The following is a 23622-nucleotide window of genomic DNA, read 5'->3' on the forward strand; positions in this document are numbered from 1 at the left end:
CAGAGTCACAGAGGTACCGTTTGAGGAGACTGTTGGACACTTTCCCTCCCCTCCCCATCCCTGTTGAGTGGCCGTACTTCCCCCTCACTAATTGTCTGAGAGACCCGGGCGCTGGAGCAGTGAACAGGAGACTCTGCAGCCTGACTCCGTCACATTACACCCCTCCCCCGCCTCCTCACATGTGCTGACAGCCACTAGCCGGCAGCACTCATTACATACCTCTGCTGGGGAGTGTTGTGAATTCTTCTCCTGCTCCTGACTTCCCTGGCTGCAGGCCTGCCTGTCACCGGGATCTGAAACTACCCGAGCGAGACCCGGGGATGTTGGTGACATTCTGGACTCTTTTTCCAGCCCCTGGCCGGTGCCATATTGCAGGGAGAGGCAACGCTGGGGCTGAAGCTGGGAGCACAGGACAAACCGGCTCTGAGATAAAATCGCACCCAGAGTTGTGACTGAAGAGAGGGGGAGATGGGAAGGAGGGAGAGAAAATATGCAATAAAAATATAATTCACTGAAGACATCAAAAAACAGGGTCTGGGTCGGAAGGAGGGGAGGAGGAGAAGGAGGGAAGGGAGAGAAACAGGAGAGGCCATAAAGGCGAAGGAGATTGGGGAAGAAAGGGGACACTGTATGTCCTGAAGAGTTAACCCTCGTTTTTTTTCCTCTGAGTGTTTTTCTTCTCAGACTAGAGGTCCCAGGAAAGCAGAAATAAAGATTCAGGACCCTCTCTTTAGAATCAGACTCATTGCTAAGATAATAGTGACGCCAAGTGGTCGCTTTGAAGATTAGCATCCATCTATCTCAAAATAAAGGACGAACCTAACTACTTGCACATTCTTTGAAAATGTGACTACCTTCATGAAAATTTATACAGGGGGAATGTGAATGACGCTAAAATAGCTACCCGATATCGCTGAATTTCAACGTCTAAAGATGGTCAAGATTGGTAGATCCACATCAGTTTCTTCTGGATCTAAAGTTTCTCTAACTCAAGTAGATATGAATAAATTCCTTAATAAACAGCAAACTAAATCCACCGCGACTAAATCCAAACCTCTAGTGCCCATGGATCAGCACTCCCAAGGCGACTCTGAATCAGATATAGTAAGCGATATGGAGGACAATGGTATCGTGGGTGACCAACCTGTCTCTAGATCCTTCATAAAGAGGATACTTACTAAATCTCTTGAACCGGTGGTCAAAGACTTATCCGTCATTAAGCAAGAAATCTCACAAATAGGCCACAGGGTGGACACGCTCGAGGCATCCAATTCTACCATAATCCAGCAAACCAATGAGGCTATAGCTTGCTCACAGAGCCCAGGACAACATATCAACCAAATATATTCTATCCTTGAGGATCATGAGAATAGAGAAAGAAGGAATAACTTGCGGATAAAGGGCATCCCTGAATCAGTAGCGGCTGAAGCGCTGTCCGCAACCTTGATTGAAATATTTTCTAAACTTCTGTCTCAAGACGACCCCTCACAATTTGAGATAGTAAGGGCACATAGGTCGTTAAAATCAAGACCCAAAATGGGAGACCCTCCCCGGGATGTCATTTGCCCTTTTTTGGATTATCGTACTAAGGATTTAATAATAAGACGTTCAAGGGAAGCAGAAAATATAACATTTGAGGATTCCCCAATCTTGATCTTTCAGGATCTAGCAGCATCGACATTAAATAAGAGACGTCTTCTAAAACCCTTTACTGAGGCTTTGCGCCATAACCAATGCCAATACCGCTGGTTGTACCCATTTGGCATTGCAATAACTTCCAAGGACAAACGCATCCAGGCCAGGAACTCGGCGGGAATCCAAGAGGTGTGCAAAGAGCTGGGGATAGTTCCATCCAGTTCCTTCACTGCACCCTCTGTCCCGGCTCGAGCCTCGGTATCTGGTCCAATCAGCAAAGTCCACTCGAAACCGGCGTAAAGCAGCAAAGCCAAAATCTATTTATTCAGATGAAGAAAACTGACGAGCTGATGGCCTAAGACAAGGACTTGTCCACGACATGGGAACTGCCTGGCCTGTTGGATATGGCCGATCAGCAATGATAGAGTCATCTGGAGGCTGCTTAGTTCGACTTTATTGTATACGTGTGTTTTCTTTTTGTGTTCTAATTTTCGTTTCAGGTAGAAAGGTCAAACTGCAGCATCAATCGATATCTATGGCGGATTTCATGGACCTCATGTGTGAGTAGAGCACTACTCAGTACAGTTTATTGTTACTTCCTTTCTCGGGGGGCCTGCTCGATCCACTTTGATATATCTTGACTGTGAGTGAGGGGGCAGGCATTGCTCCAAGAGATGGGAAAGAGGTGTTTATACATGAGGCCTGTGACACTGGCGTCATCATAATCACTTCCCCCCCTTTTGAAATGTTAATTGTCTCAAATCAACATGGTTTATGTTACTGTTATTTGCACTGGCATTGACCAGTGCACTACCCCAGTTACAGTAAACTTAATACCACTATACTCCAATTACCCCTTGTTTTTGCCCACGTCCTCCCCGTGTTGGTCCTGTGAGATCACACTGCAGAATAAAGGTCCGCACACTCACTTCAATTTATATGGAAGCTAATCAAAGTACACTAAAATTAGCAAGTGTTATGAGCGGTGGAACGCACTAAATAAAATTAAAATAAAGTGCGTTCACCACTCAGGGTCCACCGTGCGGTAGATGACAAAACCGCTGTGGAGAGAGGCAGATCACTTAAGGCGGTAATGTGCACAGGTTTTAGCTGCACCTAGTGCACAAAAGCAAACTCTGTTGCACTCACAGAGCTGCAAGCACGACCATATGCAGAAGCAGACTGTTTCACCCACAGAGCTGCAAGCATAAAAGCATAAACAAAACCCTGAGTCTGTTTTAACCTCACAGAACTCAGAGCCACAGACGCGGTATACCGTCACAGGAGTCGCCTAGACAGGCGGGACAGGCTCCGTCTACACCTACCGTTTAGACGTCTGGTACAGTGACGCTGCAACAGCAAACGCACACTGTGCTGCAACTGCAGCGCGGCAAGAATAGAGCCGGTGGCAAGCCGCTACAAAAAACGCTGGCGCAATGCAGGACGCTTAGCTGCTGAAGTGGCTGAAGCTTGAGCGCGCTGGCGCTAGCGCTGCTACTGGCTGACCCAAACACTCACACATGCGTAATAACAAAGGAAGGGGATATTTAATGAGTCAGTCACCAGTCCAAGCATCCGTCACCATAAACACAGCAGCAGTATGAAATACTAGCGCATGGCGGAACGGCCATGCACACTTTTTATAGCGTACGGGACCTGCCGGAAATCTCCAGAGCCCTGAGCTTAACCAATGGAATCAGGAGCAGGACCTGAGCACCTGACTCCTGAACTCCAATGGGAGCTCATCCCATGAGCATGCTCAGAAGAAGGGACGAAGGACTTAGCCTCTGGAGACAAATGTGAGGATCTGTGTTACTGCATAGGTATTGTAGAAACCAGATTCCTAACAGCAAGCATGGCTTAAATTCACCTATACAAAGAGCACAGACACTGAATTGGTTGAAAAAGGAAAATTTTAATATTCTTCTTTTACAAGAAACGCACTTTCAAATTGAGAAACTTCCCTCTTTTGATAATTCTTATTATAACCAGTGGTACCAGGCAACTTCCCCCCAGAAGAGTTCTAGAGGGGTGTCAATTGCATTTGACAAGAATACTTCTTTTTTGCTATCTGACTCACTGGTTGACCCAGAGGGGAGATATATTTTTATAAAAGGCCTACTGGCAGGAACCTTGGTCACTATTGGCAACTTATACGGCCCCAACAAAAAACAAATCAAATGGATTACATCCAAACTAAATCAATTCCGCTCCTTCTTAGAGGGCACACCACTTCTTGGAGGGGACCTTAATATACCTCTAGACCCAATCTTGGACTCGTCCACAAAAAAATGTCAGATTTCATACCAAAATATTATCAGGATAAAGAAATCCCTGCATAGTCTTTCATTAATAGATGTGTGGCGACATATGCACCCTAATGACCTTGACTACACTTTTTTCTCCCATCCTCATAATTCCTACCACAGAATCGATTATATTTTCCTACCAAGATCTTTGTTGCTGAACCTATTTAAAGCAGAATTCTTCCCTCAGTACACTCGGACCACTCGATAGTTGCAGTATGGTTTTCAACTTCAAAACCCCATTCCGGGTATCGCTCATGGAGGCTAAATGATTCAATTCTAACCTCAGACACTAACAAACAACGAATCAGAAACATTCTAACAGACTATTTTAAGAATAATGTTTCTCCAGAGGTGAGCTTTCCAATGATATGGGAGGCTCACAAAGCAGTGGCCAGAGGGGAACTAATTTCTATAGCTTCTCACCTCAACAAACAGCGCAAAAAGGCAATACAAGATCTTTATGAAGAGATAGTTAATTTAGAAAAACAACATAAAAGAACCTTACTGCGTCAGAATCTGGAGGCACTGACAGCCAAGCGCTTACAACTAAAGGATCTGCTGAATAAGCAGTCCGCAAAGCAGTACATTAGTTGGAGAAATCGTATGTATGTACATGGCGATAAGGCCTCTAGACTTTTGATGTCATTAATCAAAGTTAGACAAGCTAAGACTTTTATTCACTCCCTGAAAACCTCCAGTGGCAGTAAAACATTTGACATTGGCCAAATTTCACAGGAATTCTTAAAATATTATTCAAGCCTTTACAATTTGAAACCTGATGAATCTGACGCGGCCAGGTTATGAAAATAAGCGGAAATCCAGTCCTTTTTAGCTAGCCTTAATCTCCCCAAACTTACATCAGAAGAACAAAAATTCCTCACTAGGCCCTTCACCCGGGGGGAGGTCCAATCCACTCTTTCGAACAGTCCCTCAGGGAAGGCCCCCGGCCCTGATGGATTTCCTGCTATTATAAAACCTTTTCTGAGGCCCTAGAACCTCACTTAATCTTTGTAATGAAATACTCCAAGGTAAGTCCTTTCTTCCCCCATCCCTGGAAGCTCATATTTCTCTAATCTACAAGGAAGGCAAGGACCCAGAATTTTGTAGTAACTACAGACCCATTTCCTTACTGAATGTGGATCTAAAAATCTATGCCAGTATGCTCGCGAGGCGCATTGCGGAGTATTTACCTAAACTGATCTCCCCAGATCAGACCGGTTTCATTAGAGGTACAGAGGGCAAGGAAAATGCATGGAGAGTTCTACATTTGATGCAATATTCTGATTTCCGGAGGACACCCTTGGTGCCACTAGGCACAGATGCGGAAAAAGCATTCGACAGAGTGGATTGGACCTTTTTACAGGAAACCCTCCTTAGCTTTAATTTTCCCCCTCTGCTGGTAGCGGCAATATTGCAAATGTATTCTCACCCCACAGCAAGAATTAAACTTAATAACTCCCTTACCAACTCATTTGAGATTCATAATGGAACAAGGCAGAGATGCCCTCTCTGGCCGTTATTATTCATTATGGTGATGGAGCCGCTTATCAAAGCTATAAATTTATGCAAAGACATAGAGGGGGTGTCCATACGGGGTTTAACGCATAAAGCCATGGCCTTTGCTGACGATTTATTAGTCACTATGACTTGTCCCCAAAGAGGCATACCAGCCCTTATGCGGATTCTAGAGAGATACGGCTCTCTGTCTAATTTCAAAATTAACCCACCTAAATCCGAAGCACTGGGCATACATATACCAGCTAGCACTATTAAATGATTTTAAGTCACAATTCCCCTTCCACTGGCCGGGCAATTATATAAAGTATCTGGGTATTAAAATTAGTCCGTCCTTTAAAGACTTATTCAATTTTAATTATAAACCGCTTCTTAGTTTAGTTGCAGACCAGACTAAAAGATGGAGGGCCCCGTACCTATCTTGGATGGGCAGAAAAAACCTGATCAAGAGCATCCTCATGCCTAAATTAATCTATCTATTTCAGATGCTGCCTATAGATTTGCCTAGGTCGTTCCTAGCCCAGATCAATTGTTCTATCTTTAAGTATATTTGGAATAAACATAGGCCGAGACTTAACTCACAAATAGTGTTGAGCATTCCGATACCGCAAGTATCGGGTATCGGCCGATACTTGCTGTATCGGAATTCCGATACCGACTTCCGATATTTTTTCAATATCGGAATTCGGCATCGGAATCGGAAGTTCAAAGTTGATTGACAGACTGACGTCATCATGATGCGCGGTGTGTGCGCATCATGATGCGCCGTCATTTCGGGCCTTCCGGGGGTCTCTGCCGGCCTGCCGGGGGGCTGTGCCGGGCTGCCGGGGGGCTGTGTGGACTGCCCGGGGTCTGTACCGGCCTGCCGGGGGGCTGTGCCGGCCTGCCGGTGGTCTGTGCACCCTGTGGGGGTCTGTACCGGCCTGCCGGGGGGCTGTGCCGGCCTGCCGGTGGTCTGTGCACCCTGTGGGGGTCTGTCCCGGCCTGCCGGGGGGCTGTGCTGGCCTGCCGGTGGTCTGTGCACCCTGTGGGGGTCTGTACTGGCCTGCCGGGGGGCTGTGCCGGCCTGCGGGGGGGCTGTGCTGATGTCCGGGGGTCTGTGCAAGCATCGTCCGATGGGACTACAAGTCCCATCGGGCGATGCCTGCTACCATGACAGTGATTGACACATTAGCCAATGATGGGACAGTAGTAGTCCCATCATCCGGCTAATGTGTTAAATGTTAAAAAAAAAAAAATACTACATACATACTACATGCATGCTACATACATACTACATGCTACATACATACTACATGCATGCTACATACATACTACATGCATGCTACATACATACTACATGCATGCTACATACATACTACATGCATGCTACATACATACTACATGCTACATACATACTACATATATACTACATACATACTACATATATACTACATGCTACATACATACTACATATATACTACATACATGCTACATACATACTACATGCATGCTACATACATACTACATGCTACATACATACTACATGCATGCTACATACATACTACATGCTACATACATACTACATATATACTACATACATACTACATACATGCTACATACTACATACATACTACATGCTACATACATACTACATGCCACATACATACCACATACATACTACATACATACTACATACATACTACATGCTACATACATACTACATATATACTACATGCATGCTACATACATACTACATGCTACATACATACCACATACATACTACATACATGCTACATATATACTACATGCATGCTACATACATACTACATATATACTACATGCATGCTACATACATACTACATGCTACATACATACCACATATATACTACATACATACAATACATTCATACAATACATACATAGACATACAGTACATATAACATAGAGTAACATACTTACCAATACTTGTCACATTGTTCCCCGAAGCCATTGTCTTTTCCGGAATAAATATTAACATAACAAACCACAAAAATACTCACCCACGATCCGAAGCAGTCCACGAGTGTGTCCCACGACGATCTTGGGTAGAGAACGGCAGCATCAGATGATGCTGCCGTTCTCTACGGGCTGCAGGAATCCAATGACGGAAGGTAGGTATCCTTCCGCACTGTATTCCTCCGCCACTTAAAAAAAAAAAAGTCCCTAGTCTCACTTTATGCCATTGCTGTGTGGGAATTTCCCACACAGCAATGGCATAAAGTGAGACTAGGGACTTTTTTTTTTTTTAAGTGGCGGAGGAATACAGTGCGGAAGGATACCTACCTTCCGTCATTGGATTCCTGCAGCCCGTAGAGAACGGCAGCAACAGCTGATGCTGCAGTTCTCTACCCAAGATCGTCGTGGGACACACTCGTGGACTGCTTCGGATCGTGGGTGAGTATTTTTGTGGTTTGTTATGTTAATATTTATTCCGTAAAAGACAATGGCTTCGGGGAACAATGTGACAAGTATTGGTAAGTATGTTACTCTATGTTATATGTACTGTATGTCTATGTATGTATTGTATGAATGTATTGTATGTATGTAGTATATATGTGGTATGTATGTAGCATGTAGTATGTATGTAGTATGTATGTAGCATGCATGTAGCATGTAGTATGTATGTAGCATGCATGTAGTATATATGTAGTATGTATGTAGTATGTATGTAGTATGTATGTAGCATGCAGTATGTATGTAGCATGCATGTAGTATATATGTAGTATGTATGTGGTATGTATGTAGCATGTAGTATGTATGTAGCATGCATGTAGCATGCAGTATGTATGTAGCATGCATGTAGTATATACACTCACTGGCCACTTTATTAGGTACACCATGCTAGTAAGGGGTTGGACCCCCTTTTGCCTTCAGAACTGCCTCAATTCTTCGTGGCAGAGATTCAACAAGGTGCTGGAAGCATTCCTCAGAGATTTTGGACCATATTGACATGATGGCATCACACAGTTGGCGCAGATTTGTCGGCTGCACATCCCTGATGCGAATCTCCCGTTCCACCACATCCCAAAGATGCTCTATTGGATTGAGATCTGGTGACTGAGGAGGCCATTTGAGTACAGTGAACTCATTGTCATGTTCAAGAAACCAATCTGAGATGATTCGAGCTTTATGACATGGCGCATTATCCTGCTGAAAGTAGCCATCAGATGTTGGGTACATTGTGGTCATAAAGGGATGGACATGGTCAGCAACAATACTCAGGTAGGCTGTGGCGTTGCAACGATGCTCAATTGGTACCAAGGGGCCCAAAGAGTGCCCAGAAAAAATTCCCCACACCATGACACCACCACCACCAGCCTGAACCGTTGATACAAGGCAGGATGGATCCATGCTTTCATGTTGTTTACGCCAAATTCTGACCCTACCATCCGAATGTCGCAGCAGAAATCGAGACTCATCAGACCAGGCAACGTTTTTCCAATCTTCTACTGTCCAATTTCGATGAGCTTGTGCAAATTGTAGCCTCAGTTTCCTGTTCTTAGCTGAGAGGAGTGGTACCCAGTGTGGTCTTCTGCTGCTGTAGCCCATCTGCCTCAAAGTTCGACGCACTGTGCGTTCAGAGATGCTCTTCTGCCTACCTTGGTTGTAACGGGTGGCAATTTGAGTCACTGTTGCCTTTCTATCAGCTCGAACCAGTCTGCCCATTCTCCTCTGACCTCTGGCATCAACATGGCATTTCCGGCCACAGAACTGCCGCTCACTGGATTTTTTTTCTTTTTCGGACCATTCTCTGTAAACCCTAGAGATGGTTGTGCGTGAAAATCCCAGTAGATCAGCAGTTTCTGAAATTCTCAGACCAGCCCTTCTGGCACCAACAATCATGCCACGTTCAAAGGCACTCAAATCACCTTTCTTCCCCATACTGATGCTCGGTTTGAACTGCAGGAGATTGTCTTGACCATGTCTACATGCCTAAATGCACTGAGTTGCCGCCATGTGATTGGCTGATTAGAAATTAAGTCTTAACACACAGTTGGACAGGTGTACCTAATAAAGTGGCCAGTGAGTGTATGTAGTATGTATGTGGTATGTATGTAGCATGTAGTATGTATGTAGCATGCATGTAGTATGTATGTAGCATGCATGTAGTATATATGTAGTATGTATGTAGCATGTAGTATGTAGCATGCATGTAGTATATATGTAGTATGTATGTAGCATGTAGTATGTATGTAGCATGTAGTATGTATGTAGCATGCATGTAGTATATATGTAGTATGTATGTAGCATGTAGTATGTATGTAGCATGCATGTAGTATATATGTAGTATGTATGTTGCATGTAGTATTTATGTAGTATGAATGTAGCATGTATGTAGTATGTAGTATGAATGTAGCATGTATGTAGTATGCATGTTGTATGTATGTAGCATGTAATTTTTTTTTTTTTTTTTACATTTAACACATTAGCCGGATGATGGGACTACTACTGTCCCATCATTGGCTAATGTGTCAATCACTGTCATGGTAGCAGGCATCGCCCGATGGGACTTGTAGTCCCATCGGACGATGCCTGCACAGACCCCCGGAGCCTGCACAGACCACCGGCAGGCCGGCACAGCCCCCCGGCAGGCCGGCACAGCCCCCCGGAGCCTGCACAGCCCCCCGGCAGGCCGGCACAGCCCCCCGGCAGGCCGGCACAGCCCCCCGGAGCCTGCACAGACCACCGGCAGGCCGGCACAGACCACCGGAGCCTGCACAGACCCCCTGGCAGGCCGGCACAGCCCCCCGAAAGGCCCGTACAGACCCCAGAGAGGCTGTACAAGGGCAGGAAAGGGTTTTTCTTATTCCGATACCGGAAGTCCCATAGACTTGAATGGGACTTCCGGTATCGGAATCGGCGATACCGATACTTTTTTTAAAGATCGGCCGATACCATCCGATACGATACTTTGAAGTATCGGACGGTATCGCTCAACTCTACTCACAAACACTCTCATTGCCCAGAGGGAAAGGTGGCATGGGAGTCCCTAATATCTGCACTTACTATTTGGCTGCTGTCCTATCAAGGACTGTCGAATGGGTACGAAAGACTGGAGAGAAACCCTGGCTCAATATTGAAGAGCAGATGGCTCCGACTCAACTGCGCTCTGTTATCCTCTCTCCTGCAGTGACACCTAAAATTACCTTCCCAAATCTCCTTACTAGGGCGGCGATTAAATGCTGGAATTCAGTGGCATTTTATTTAGCGCCGACCCCCTCGCCATTTGCTAAGGTTTCGGATGTCATGGCAGCGGGATTGGTGAAACCTACATCAACAGATAAATCACCTCTAGTGGATCAGTTATATAAAGAGGGGACTATTATACCCTTTCAAGATATGAAAGCACTAGCCACAATGTCTAATTATACCTTCTTACATTATGAATCTCTAAGGAAGTCGCTGCGCCAAGCCATGATAAATCGTGATATTACACAACCTTTAACCACTTTTGAAACACTGTGCTCCCAAACAAAAACCCTGAAAAAAGTGCTCTCCGCCCTCTATAATATGTTGCTTGTACAGCAAGTTTCTCAAAAAAGAGCCTTTGTGCGGAGATGGGAAGGAGAGTTAGGTCATTCTTTTTCTGACTCCCAAACTAACCTAATATATAAATTTTCATATGGCCCTTCACACTGTGTGAGAGCTCAAGAAAATAGCTATAAAATATTGACTCACTGGTATACAACACCCCTCATGTTGCACAAATGGCTTCCCACCTTGTCGGACTTGTGTTGGAGATGCGAGAAGGACAGAGGGTCATATCTACATATCTGGTGGTCCTGTCACACCATACAAAAATTTTGGAACATGGTATCCCAGGTTTTGAATGAGGTAGTACGTACCCATATAAAATTCACACCGGAACATGTTTTCCTCAATCTTCCAATTGTTCCAAATAATAAAGTCATATCTAAACTGGCCTCCTTCATACCATACTTACAGTTGGCAAGCTCCTCCTACCTACATTTTGGCATACGTCTAATATTCCAAGCTTGAGCCAGTTATTAGCTAAAATTGACCAACTGTATCTTTCTGAAGAATTGGTAGCACTTTCAACACATAGCTTTTCTGCCTTCTCGCATGTCTGGACTCCTTGGGTGTCGTACAGGAAATCAGAAAAATTCATTTCTATGATTACGCCTGACCCTACATCTTGAATCTTAGACTTGAGCAGCGTGTGTACGGACCTCCCACCAACCTCCCCCGCCCCTCGACTCCCTACCCCCCATCTGTTCTATTGGTACACTCCTGTGCTTTCTTCACCCCTTTCTTTAGGCCCTGATTTGGTTCCTACTAACATCAGGGCACCAGTTCTGTTCCAAATGTATGTTTATGTGTTAATAACAAGTAAGAATTGATCGTTCTTCATGGTAACAATGTTCTGACGGCAGAGTGGGTGTTTACATCCCTGTAGACTTGGTCTATCTTCAGCTTTTTCATAATCATTCTTGAGACCGGCACGGTCCTCTGAACACTGTATTGTTTACTTGTGCTGTATTACGCCTGCATTGTTGGATTTACTGCATTGCTGTCATGTTGCCAATAATTTTCAATAAATAAAGCATTGAAAACAAAACAAAACAAAGACAATCTAACTCCTAGACAACGTCAGGCTATTGCACAATTGCAATCTATACCTGACATTGTCTTTAAATCTGCCAACAAGGGGGAAAACATTGTCGTTTGGCAATGCGATAAATACGAACGCGAGGCCTTTCACGTGTTGAGAAATGGTAATACCTATTCCAAATTATCATATAATCCCATGGCCTTTTTTTCGGCGGAACTCCAACAGATTCTCAGTCGGGCCTATGATAATAACATCATCATCACCAAGGCTGTTCTCGATGGTCTAACCGTCAAGACTCCTAGGGTTCCTACATTTTATTTGTTACCAAAAATCCAGAAGGATGCCCTCAATCCCCCAAATTTCTTGATTTCTATCTAAAACTGATTGTTGAAACCTTACACTCCTGTATCCGCGACACGACGGACGTCCTGGCACAGACTGACGGCATCCTTGTGGATGACAATGTTCTTTATGTCTTTATGTTACTGCTGATGTGGAGTCTCTTTACACCTGCATCGATCATACACATGGCTTGAATGCTGTCCATCTCTTCCCGGGAGCATCCGACCTGGACAGCCCTCTTTGTGAGCTTATCCTCGAGCTGTTACACTTTGTCCTGACTCACATCTTTTTGTTTTTAAGGATATTTTCTTTTTTACAGAAACGCGGCACAGCCATGGGCGCGGCCTGTCTGCCCGCATACGCAAATCTCTTCTCGGGTTCCTGGGAGAGATTGGTGTTTGGGGACGGGGCTGCACCTGCCGCTTCCTATGTGCTGTGCTGGTTGAGATATATTGATGATGTGTTGTTTTTGTGGGTTGGGACGGTGTCCCAGCTCGAGGATTTCATGATACATCTAAATGACAATCTTTTTTAACGTCCGGCTGACATACATACAATGACAGAAAGGTGGACTTCCTTGACATCTCTCTGGAACTTAACTCTGGTCGGCGTATCCAGACTGATGTCTATAGGAAGCCCACCTCTGTGAACTCCTTGATTCAGGCTACGTCAGCACATCACTCTGCCACTATTAGGGCTGTCCCGGTCGGACAGTTCCTCAGGATGAGACTGATTTGCTCCACTGATATCAACTTTGAGACTCGAGCCTCGGATTTACTTGATCAGTTTGAGGCTCGTGGTTATAGCCGTAGATGTATTAAACAAGGCTATGATCGTGCTAAGAAGACTCTATGTAGCAGTCTTTTGTGTACTAATAAATGTAGGAAGGGCCCTACTAGTGATGGACCTATACGCTTCATCACCACATATAATCATGAGTGGTCGAGTATACGTCAGATCTTAACTAAGCACCAGGGTATCTTTAAAACTGAACCCTCTCTGGGCGATTTTCCCTCCATGACTTCTAAACGTTCTAAAAACCTTGGTGATTTATTAGTTAAAAGCCATTATGTCCCGGCTCCGAGTCCTTTTTTTAATACATCTGGTCCTACTCCCGGATGCATTCCCTGTGGACACTGTTTGGCTTGTGCCAATGTTCTCCATTGTTCCTCGTTTACGTCCTCTGACCCTTCGAGGACGTATTCAATACGCCAATGTATATCTTGTGGCAGCACAAATGTTTATTATGCAATGTGTGACTGTCCCAATATATATGTTAGCTTGACCACCCATGAATTACGAACACATGTTCGTGAACAAGTGCGGGACATTGGCGCAGCCAGAGGTGTCCTTGATCCATCTGATTTGAAAACGATCCCTTGACATTTTTGGTTGCATCACAATTGTGATGCTAGTATACTTAAGATTCGGGGGATCGACTCTCTCCATCTGGGCATCAGAGGTGGTAACAACAAGAAACTGCTGGCCCAGATGGAGACTAAGTGGATCGTTACATTCAGGGGTGTAACTACCATGGTCTCAGCAGTCGCCACTGCGACCGGGCCCGGGGGTAGTCAGGGCCCGGCTTGTCAGACCATGATATCTCCCAACCGTCCCGATTCTCGTGGGACAGTCCCATATTTTACCCCCCCCCCCGTGTCCCGCCCAGGAGTCTATTCTTCCTGCACTGCACTGAGCCACCACGCCCCCCCCATGCACCCTATCCTCGCCCTCCCAGATAGACCCACCGCAACCCCCCACAGCCTGCAATGATGTCCTAGGCTGTTCTATTCTGTGCACACAGGACCTGTGATGAGGTCACAGGAGGGGAGGAGTCAGGGGTCACATGATCAGGGGCCTCGGTGTCTCCAGGACTCTGCTGTGCTGGTTGTCATGGTGCTGGATGAGGTAAAGTTTCTGTGTGGGGTCAGGAGGGGTTTATAGGGTGGATGTAGGAGAGCTGTATGTATACGAGGTGTACGGAGCGGAGCCATATGTGTACGAGGTGTATGGAGCACAGCCGTGTGTGTATGAGGTGTACGGAGTGGAGTCATGTGTGTACGAGGTGTATGGAGCGCAGCTGTGTGTGTACAAGGTGTACGGAGCGGAGCCGTGCGTGTACAAGGTGTATGGAGCACAGTCATGTGTGTGCGAGGTGAGCGGAGCCGTGTGTGTACGAGGTGTACGGAGTGGAGCCATGTGTGTACGAGTTGTACGGAGTGGAGCCGTGTGTGTACGAGGTGTGTGGAGCGGAGCCGTGTGTGTATGAGGTGTGCGGAGCAGAGCCGTACGGAGTGGAGCCGTGTGTGTACGAGGTGTATGGAACGGAGCCGTGTGTGTATGAGGTGTGCGGAGCAGAGCCGTGTGTGTACGAGGTGTATGGAGCGCAGCCGCGTGTGTACGAGGTGTACAGAGCGCAGCCGCGTGTGTACGAGGTGTACGAAGCGCAGCCGCGTGTGTACGAGGTGAACGGAGCGGAGCTGCGTGTGTACGAGGTGTACGGAGTGGAGACGCATGTGTACGAGGTGTACGGAGCGGAGCCGGGTATGTATGAGGTGTACGGAGTGGAGATGTGCGTGTATTTTTGGCATGGGGGCCCCATTTGAAAGTTCGCACCGGGGCCCATAACTTTGTAGTTACGCCACTGGTTACATTGGATACCACTGTTCCTAAAGGGTTAAACGAGTCCTTGAATTTTACCTCCTTATATCATTGATTATGTGTCTTTCCCACTAGAATAGGATGTCTTTTGCTTCTTTTGTTTTTATCTTTTTTAATATATTATTGTTTTCTACAATTTTTTAGTGATCCATATATAACAGATGGGTTGGTGATTTGAACCTTATACTATGGCTGCCCTTATACTGGACTTTTTCCTGCCATAATATTTAGGGATGAGCGAGTACTGAAGTATTCGGACTCGCTATACTCGTACCGAGTATACCTTAATACTCGGGTATTCGGTACGAATAGCGAGTCCAATGATAGTCAAAGGAAAATGCGAGTAATTGTCTGCTGGAGCTTACAAAGCGGACTGGGGGCTGAGGAAAAGGCTAAAAAATGTGTAAATGTTAAAAAATGTATGTTGTAAACAAATGTATATAACATGGGGGCACCTGGTCAGGGGCTGCATGATTGTTTTTACACCACTGCTTCACTAGAATGTACAAACACTATTTGAAGTCCTGTGGTTTTTTGCCGGAAGAGAGGGACTCGTACGCCACTTACACAGTGCCAGTGATATATCAGAAGTGCCGTAAGAGCGAGTGATGATGGAGGCGATCTTCTGACAGCTAAGTGTGAAAGTGGTGTAAGGAGAGCAATCTGCCCTAGGGGCTGTTTTATAGTTAACACAGGAAAGAAGCCACCCATCATCATCATCACAAGGGATTCACAATTATAAAGCTTGGACTACTGTCCTTGTTGTGCCACTGCCCAGTGTGTAGGCATAGATATAGTGTCTTCAAAACATTAGCCCAAGGGGCTGAATCATAGTTGATGAAGGAAGCAAGACAGGTCTGAAGGGTCAAACAATTATGATGAAGCTAGGACTACTAGCATAGAGGTGGCAGTGCCCAGTGTCCAGGCATAGCCATAGTGTCTCCAAGAATTAGCCCAAGGAGCATGATACCATGGTTGATGAAGGAAGAAGGGTCTCACTCTCATCACAAGTGCCTCCGATGGGAAATATTAATTAACGTAATGTTTTTAGCTTATTGACCATGAGGTACATGTGTCAGAAGCAGGTTTTGAAAACGTGTAAGAAGAAGAAAAGGGGCTTGTACGGGAAGGGATGAATGTGATCACCAATTCAAAAAAAAAAAGTGTTGGGTGACATTAGGTTGGGATACTGTCATCTGGGGGGCTTAAATACTGTTGCGAAATCCAGTCCTTGTTAAATTTTATCACAGTCAGCCTGTCTGCATTCTCTATTGTCAACCATGTGCATGTATCTGTGATGATTGCCCCAGCGGCACTGAAAACACGCTCTGACATCACAGGCCAGCACCTCCAATGCATAGAAGGAGAGGTCGGGCCAACAATGCAGCTTGGATACCCAGTAATTAAATGGTACAGAAGCATCAGGAAGGACGCAGGTATGGTCACTTAGATAGTCGTTGACCATCTTGTTCAACTTCTCCGTCCTTGACATTGCTACTGTTCCAGCTAGTCCTTGGTGATGAGCCGGTTTACTGAAGATGGCCTAGTTTGTGGACATTTTACCACCACCTCTTTTGGACCTGCTTGGCATATCTCTCCCCACTAATGCATGCTGTTGCACAGAGGTGGTATCTCTGCTAGCAGTGGTGTCTGAGGGTGCTGTTGCCATCAAATGATTGACAATGGCCTTCTTGAAGGATTCAATTGTGAAACCCCTTGGTGACTGCAACAGTAGCAAAGGAAATTTGTCCTTGTACCGTGGGTCTAGAAAGGTGGCCAACCAGTATAGGTTGCTATTGAAAATGTGGATTACGCGAGAGTCTTGGCACAGACAGTCAGATATGAAGTGTGCCATGTGTGCCAAGCTGCAAAGAGGCAAATATTCTGTGACCCCTGAAGGCTGAACAATACCCATCCTCTCCTCCTACACCTCCTCCTCTTCAGCCCACCCATGCCGGACAGACATGAAGCTGGGGTTGGGATTCCCCTCTGTAGCATGAGGTGTCCCCTCAGTACCACTGAAAAAGAAGTCCTCTCCCTCCTCATTTTCATCATCATCTTCATCCCCCAATGTTACCTGATGATATTGGCTGGGCTGGGTTGGATCACCTATTGTGAAATCTTGCTCCATACCCAGCTGCTGGGCACGCAAACATTCCATTTTTTGATTCTGCAGCGATTTTTTTTCAGCAGACATAGCACAGGCATGGTTACGCTGATAATAGCCTGATCACCACTCACAAGCTTGGTGCAGTACTCAAAGTTATCAAGCAACTCACAAATATCAGCGATCCACACCCACTCGACAGTTGTTATGTGTCTTGGCTGAGTCTCAGTGTGACGGGCATGTTTAAGCTGGTATTCAGAAAGTGCCCTCTGCTGCTCACTTACCCGTGCCAACATATGATATGTTGAGTTCCACCGTGTTGGCAGGTCGCAAATGAGTCTGTGGTTTGGCAAATTAAATTGCTTTTGAAGCACTGCAAGACCGGCAACAGCAGTTAAGGAGTGGCGGAAATGGGCGCAAATACGGTGCACCTTCTCAAGTAGGTATGGCAAGTCAGGGTATGTTTTTATAAATTTCTGCGCCACCAGGTTCAGCAAGTGAGCCATGCATGGCACGTGTACCAGCTTCCCAAGCTTTAAAGCCGCCACCAGGTTGCGCCGATTGTTGCAGACAACCAGACCAGGTTGGAGTTGCAGTGGGGAAAGCCACTGATCGATCTGTTGTTTTATTCCTTGCCACAGCTCTGCTGCAGTGTGTGGTGTTTCACCTAAGCAGATCAGCTTCAGCAGAGCGTTTTTCCGCTTTGCCGATGCACTGCTGCACAGTTCCCAACTTGGGAGTGATGTGGAGGGTAATTCAGCATAGGATGATGAGGCGGAGTTGGAGGAAGAGGGGAGACTGCATGTATATGATGAGGCAGAAACCCTGATTGAGGTTGGGCCCGCTATTCGTGGCGTGGGTAGGATATGTGTTGATGGTCCAGTTTGAGACTTTGTCCCACCCTCCACCAGTTTGAGCAAGTGTACCATGACAGAGATGTATCGTCCCTGGCCATAAGTACTTGTCCACGTGTCTGTTGAAAGATGGGCCTTCCCGGTGATGGCGTTGGTGAGAGCACGCTTTAGATTGTTTAAGACGTGCTGGTGTAATGCGGGGACGGCACACCGGGAAAAATAGTGTCGACTGCGAACCAAGTATCGTGGGGCATCCACAGCTAAAAGATCATGGAAAGACTGTGTCCCCACAAGCCTAAATGGCAACATCTCCACGGCTAGCAACTTGGCAATGTACTCGTTCAGTATTTGTGCTTGTGGGTGTGTGGCTTTGTATTTATGCGTCCTTTCATACATCTGGGGCACGAACAATTGGACGCTTTCCTGGGGCAAACAAGTGGATGAGCTTGTGACCTGTGTCTGTGCAACTGCAGCTTGTGAGCAAGAGGTATGATGATCACCTGCTTCCTGCTCAACAGATTGGAAAGGATATATCACAGGCGACATGGCAGAGGTTTGACCCGCAGTCGCAGACACTGATTTGGTACCTTGTTGTTCAACCTACCGACTAGGGTGCTTGGCTGCCATGTGTTTCTGCATACTGGTGGTGCTTTGGTTGCCTTCGCCCTGGCCTCTGCTCAGCTTCCTATGGCAGATGCTACAGATGACAATATTTGGTTCAGATGGACTATCGGAAAAAAACTTCCAGACAGCGGTTGAATGCACCCTTGCCTTGCGGCACAGATGGATTGCTCTTGGCAACAGTTGACACAGTTCGGACTCTGCTCAAACCAGTAGCCCTTGGTGCCTTTGTTGGTGCTACGTATCCATCTTCATCCTCTGTGCTGCTGTGCTGGCTATGTGTGCCAACGGCCCAGGTCGGATCGGTGGTCTCATCATCGACCACCTCGTCGTCCATGTCATCCTCCTTCCGTGTTGATATTGGCGACTGGCCAGATGGCAACTGTGTGTCATCACCATCAGCCTCCACCTCTTCACCCGGTATATCACGTGAATGAAAGTGGCTTTCTTCTGGACGAGGGGTTTCAAATATTTGGCCATCTTCAACAGACAATACCCCCTCACGTTCCTCTTCAATGTCGTGCGGTGAGAGGCCAGAGGCAATGCAAGGAAATGGATCAAACAGATCCTCAGAGTGACCAAGGTTGGGGTCAAATGTTTCCTGTGACTCCTGACTGGGTGATGAACTGGGAACAGGTTGAGAATAGGATGACCCAGCGTTAGCTGTATGGACAGTAGACTGTTTTGTCATGGACGATTGGGTGCTGCTAGAACATTTCGTTGAGGCCTTATTAGCCATCCAAGACAGTATCTGCTCTTGTTCTTCTTCAGGCCCGTTTATGTTCCAGACCAGGAAATTTCACCAGGAACCTAGATGCATCAACTTTTTCAATCTCCCAGACTCTGTGCCTTGTTGGGCACCATCGACCCCATGTCCACGTCCCTGTCCCTTCACAACAGCCTTTTTAGGAATTTTGGATTTTTCTGCCATAGTTGCAGATGTTCAGATGCAGATATTGGGGAAAAAGGAGCAGTTACTGCTTTGTGGAAGATAGCACTACAGCCTAGTACTGCTTTGTATTTTACAAACAGCACCGCAGCAGCAGAAAAAAATTGCCCTGAGGTTTAAGGTGAGATTACACACCCCAGTAACCACACAAGACAGCGGTGCTGCCACTAAAAAATTGCCCTGAGGTTTAAGGCAAGAATACGCAGCCCAGACACCACATAAGACAGCGGTGCTGGCTGCGTGTCAGTTGTGCAGTACCGTGCGTACTATTCACTGTGAACACAGCACCGCAACTGCACAAAAAACTGCCCTGAGGCTTAAGGCAAGAATACGCAGTCCAGGCACCACCAGACAGTGGTGCTGGCTGCGTCTCAGTTGTGCAGTACCGTGCGTACTATTCACTGTGAACACAGCACCGCAACTGCACAAAAAACTGCCCTGAGGTTTAAGGCAAGAATACGCAGTCCAGGCACCACCAGACAGTGGTGCTGGCTGCGTCTCAGTTGTGCAGTACCGTGCGTACTATTCACTGTGAACACAGCACTGCAACTGCACAAAAAAACTGCCCTGAGGTTTAGGCTGTGTTCACACGTAGCGTGTTTTTTTGCGTTTTCGCGGCGTTTTTAAACTCGCGATTTTGCCGTGTAAACGCAAAAAATAAGCATTCCATGCAATCCTATGGGATTCCGCAATGCTGTGCTAATGCTGCGGATTTTTCAGCTGCGGAATCGCATCGCGGAAAAATACGCAGCATTCTCATTAATTTTGTGGAATTGTGGCGATTCCGCACACATAGGAATGCATTGTTCTGCTTACTTTACGCATGTGGCTGTGCCCACCATGCGAAAAGTAAGCAGAACATTTGTGGATGTACCCACAGGCTGGAGGAGAGGAGATTCTCCTCCAGGCTCTGGGTACCATATTCTGTAAAAAATAGAATTAAAATAAAAAAATCGTCATATTCTCACCTTCCGATGTCCCTTGCAGAGTCCTCAGGCCTCCGCGATGCGCCTGGCAGGTCCCGTTCCCAGTGAAGCATTGCGGCAATGACCTTTGATGACATCGCGGTCTCGCGAGACTGCAACGTCATCAAAGGTCATTGCCGCAATGCATCACTGGGAACGGGACCTGCCGGGAGCATTGCGAGGATCGGGAACGCTGCGTGGGATGTCGGAAGGTGAGACAAACACCATTTTTTATTTTTTTTATTATTTTTAACATTAGATCTTTTACTACTGAGGCTGCATTGGCAGCCTCAATAGTAAAAAGTTGGTCACACTCTTCAAACACTATGGAAAACGCTGCAAATTACGCTTGCAAATCGCTAGTTTTTCCAAGGGAAATAGGCGGGAATTAAAATGCGGTTTTCTTGCATATTTCCCGCGGAATGGAATTCCTGCTGAAATTTCAGCGGCAATTCCGTAACGTGTGCACATAGCCTTAAGGCAAGAATACGCAATACGCAACCCAGACACCACACAAGACAGTGGTGCTGGCTGCGTGTCAGTTGTGCTGTACCGTGTGTGCGTACTATTTGAGGTTATTATGTGAACACAGCACCACAACTGCATGAAAAAACTGCCCTGCAGGGGTAAATGTGGCCTCAAAAAAAGCTGGGAAAACAGTCACTACTCGGTCCCTGACCTTATATTTTCAGCTGTGAAAAGAGCTTTTGAGTTTCACAGAGGATTTCTGGAAGATTTGCACCAAAAAACTCAACTCTCCCTAGCAGCTGCTCATACTCTCCCTACACTAGCTGTGTTCTGCATGCAATGTGCAGAAAATGGCGGCAGCAGGCAGGGCTTAGTGCCAGGCTATGATGACTCATAGGACACTGGGCGGCCAGCCAATCATAGTAATGCCGCCCACAACCAAGAAGGGTACGGCATTACTGTGATTGGCAACTGCTGAGCGGGAGAACCGAATAGTGAGAGGCGAGTAGTGAAATACTCGCGATGTACCGAGTACCGCATTACTCACAGAGTACCGAATACCCACAAATATGCTCGTTCATCCCAAATAATATTCCATATTACATGTAATTTTTCTAAGTATCATCTTTGATATTATGCAGATTTGTCTGTTTCTTGCATTTGTAATGTGATATTTATAATAAAGTATATATATTTAATTGCCTTTAGTACTATCATGGACCTTTGAAAATGCATATCTTACAATTTGTGCTCATACTATAATCATATACAGTGGGGAAAAAAAGTATTTAGTCAGTCAGCAATAGTGCAAGTTCCACCACTTAAAAAGATGAGAGGCGTCTGTAATTTACATCATAGGTAGACCTCAACTATGGGAGACAAACTGAGAAAAAAAAATCCAGAAAATCACATTGTCTGTTTTTTTTCATTTTATTTGCATATTATGGTGGAAAATAAGTATTTGGTCAGAAACAAAATTTCATCTCAATACTTTGTGATATATCCTTTGTTGGCAATGACAGAGGTCAAACGTTTTCTGTAAGTCTTCACAAGGTTGCCACACACTGTTGTTGGTATGTTGGCCCATTCCTCCATGCAGATCTCCTCTAGAGCAGTGATGTTTTTGGCTTTTCGCTTGGCAACACGGACTTTCAACTCCCTCCAAAGGTTTTCTATAGGGTTGAGATCTGGAGACTGGCTAGGCCACTCCAGGACCTTGAAATGCTTCTTACGAAGCCACTCCTTCGTTGCCCTGGCGGTGTGCTTTGGATCATTGTCATGTTGAAAGACCCAGCCACGTTTCATCTTCAATGCCCTTGCTGATGGAAGGAGGTTTGCACTCAAAATCTCACAATACATGGCCCCATTCATTCTTTCATGTACCCGGATCAGTCGTCCTGGCCCCTTTGCAGAGAAACAGCCCCAAAGCATGATGTTTCCACCACCATGCTTTACAGTAGGTATGGTGTTTGATGGATGCAACTCAGTATTCTTTTTCCTCCAAACACGACAAGTTGTGTTTCTACCAAACAGTTCCAGTTTGGTTTCATCAGACCATAGGACATTCTCCCAAAACTCCTCTGGATCATCCAAATGCTCTCTAGCAAACTTCAGACGGGCCCGGACATGTACAGGCTTAAGCAGTGGGACACGTCTGGCACTGCAGGATCTGAGTCCATGGTGGCGTAGTGTGTTACTTATGGTAGGCCTTGTTACATTGGTCCCAGCTCTCTGCAGTTCACTCACTAGGTCCCCCCGCGTGGTTCTGGGATTTTTGCTCACCGTTCTTGTGATCATTCTGACCCCACGGGGTGGGATTTTGCGTGGAGCACCAGATCGAGGGAGATTATCAGTGGTCTTGTATGTCTTCCATTTTGTAATTATTGCTCCCACAGTTGATTTCTTCACTCCAAGCTGGTTGGCTATTGCAGATTCAGTCTTCCCAGCCTGGAGCAGGGCTACAATTTTGTTTCTGGTGTCCTTTGACAGCTCTTTGGTCTTCACCATAGTGGAGTTTGGAGTCAGACTGTTTGAGGGTGTGCACAGGTGTCTTTTTATACTGATAACAAGTTTAAACAGGTGCCATTACTACAGGTAATGAGTGGAGGAAAGAGGAGACTCTTAAAGAAGAAGTTACAGGTCTGTGAGAGCCAGAAATCTTGATTGCTTGTTTCTGACCAAATACATATTTTCCACCATAATATGCAAATAAAATGAAAAAAAAACAGACAATGTGATTTTCTGGATTTTTTTTTCTCAGTTTGTCTCCCATAGTTGAGGTCTACCTATGATGTAAATTACAGACGCCTCTCATCTTTTTAAGTGGTGGAACTTGCACTATTGCTGACTGACTAAATACTTTTTTTCCCCACTGTATGCAAATAAAGTCCGTGGAGCCTCATTTAAGAGTCTCAAACACGGGACTAGCCAGATCTTCCTCCAGAGAAGGACCCAGCCAAGGAGTGGCGCCTTTCGGAAACCACCATATTAAGTGGCCCTTTAAGTCAATATTCAGCTCTTTACGAGTTTACAGATATGGGAAAGGGAAATACCAAGGCCAGGTATCCATCCACAGACAGCTGTTTCGGGGTGTTTCTCCTC

At 45.9% G+C, this 23622-nt stretch overlaps 1 long non-coding RNA gene across 1 annotated transcript in view; it reads left to right on the forward strand.

Moving 5' to 3' along the window:
* The first annotated feature begins 14224 nt into the window (after positions 1-14224).
* LOC141059271 (uncharacterized) overlaps positions 14225-23622 on the forward strand; it is a 72096-nt gene continuing 62698 nt past the window's right edge. Inside the window, exon 1 of the long non-coding RNA XR_012222406.1 lies at positions 14225-14304. This is a non-coding gene — a long non-coding RNA (uncharacterized lncRNA). The remainder of the gene's footprint in view (positions 14305-23622) is intronic.

The sequence above is a fragment of the Dendrobates tinctorius genome, unplaced genomic scaffold (genome assembly GCF_039654945.1).
Source record: "Dendrobates tinctorius isolate UK_male_01 unplaced genomic scaffold, ASM3965494v1 ptg000226l, whole genome shotgun sequence".
Taxonomy (NCBI): domain Eukaryota; kingdom Metazoa; phylum Chordata; class Amphibia; order Anura; family Dendrobatidae; genus Dendrobates; species Dendrobates tinctorius.